The sequence below is a fragment of the Octopus bimaculoides genome, chromosome 1 (assembly GCF_001194135.2).
Source record: "Octopus bimaculoides isolate UCB-OBI-ISO-001 chromosome 1, ASM119413v2, whole genome shotgun sequence".
NCBI classification, from domain to species: Eukaryota; Metazoa; Mollusca; class Cephalopoda; order Octopoda; family Octopodidae; genus Octopus; species Octopus bimaculoides.
In genome coordinates this window covers 57,107,795-57,108,584 of record NC_068981.1, presented here as the reverse complement: position 1 = coordinate 57,108,584, position 790 = coordinate 57,107,795, and the positions used below count along the sequence as shown (strand labels likewise).

General features: G+C 35.4%; 1 protein-coding gene across 2 annotated transcripts in view; it reads right to left on the bottom strand.

Annotated features, from left to right (window-relative positions):
* LOC106881035 (zinc finger protein 423) overlaps nt 1-790 on the bottom strand; it is a 273,101-nt gene that overhangs the window by 257,183 nt on the left and 15,128 nt on the right. The window lies entirely within an intron of this gene.

Here is a 790-nt window from a genome sequence, read left to right as displayed (position 1 = left end):
ATATATATATATATATATATATATATATATATATAGTAATTATGGCAAGGGAACAACAAATTACGTAATAAACTTCATTTTTTAAGCACCAACAAAGGAATGTTACACAAGCACTCAGCTATGAGTGCATTGCATCTTATAGGAGAGACACCTGTAAGCTAACCAAGTTCCTTACATAATTTCTTGTTCTCTTGTCATTTCTCTAATTTCTTATTATGCTCTGTACTCAACTAACACGTCATTCTTAAGCATAGGTATATTGAGTTCTAACACCAGGTTATGGATATCACTATATCTAAGCAAAATCTTAAACATATATGTGTGTGTGTGTGTGTGTATATATATCTACACATATACATGCACATACAATAAATACTTATGTGTATACACATATTCATGTACATACATATATATATATATATACATATATATATATATATATATATATGGACACATAAGAGGTGCAGCAACATCAAAGGCAGGTTAACTAGCAAGTTAGTTTTTGTTTGTGGCAGATGTTCAGGTGCAATAAAGACTGCAAACAAACAGGAAACAACTTCTATCTCATTCCAGGGTGAAAAACTAGAGGTAGTCGATAGCTTCCGCTATCTGGGCGACCAAGTTAGTAGTGGGGGTGGGTGCGCTGAAAGTGTAGCTGCTAGAATAAGAATAGCCTGGGCAAAGTTTAGAGAGCTCTTACCCCTGCTGGCGACAAAGGGACTCTCACTCAGAGTAAAAGGCAGACTGTATGACGCATGCGTACGAACAACCATGCTACATGGCAGTGAAA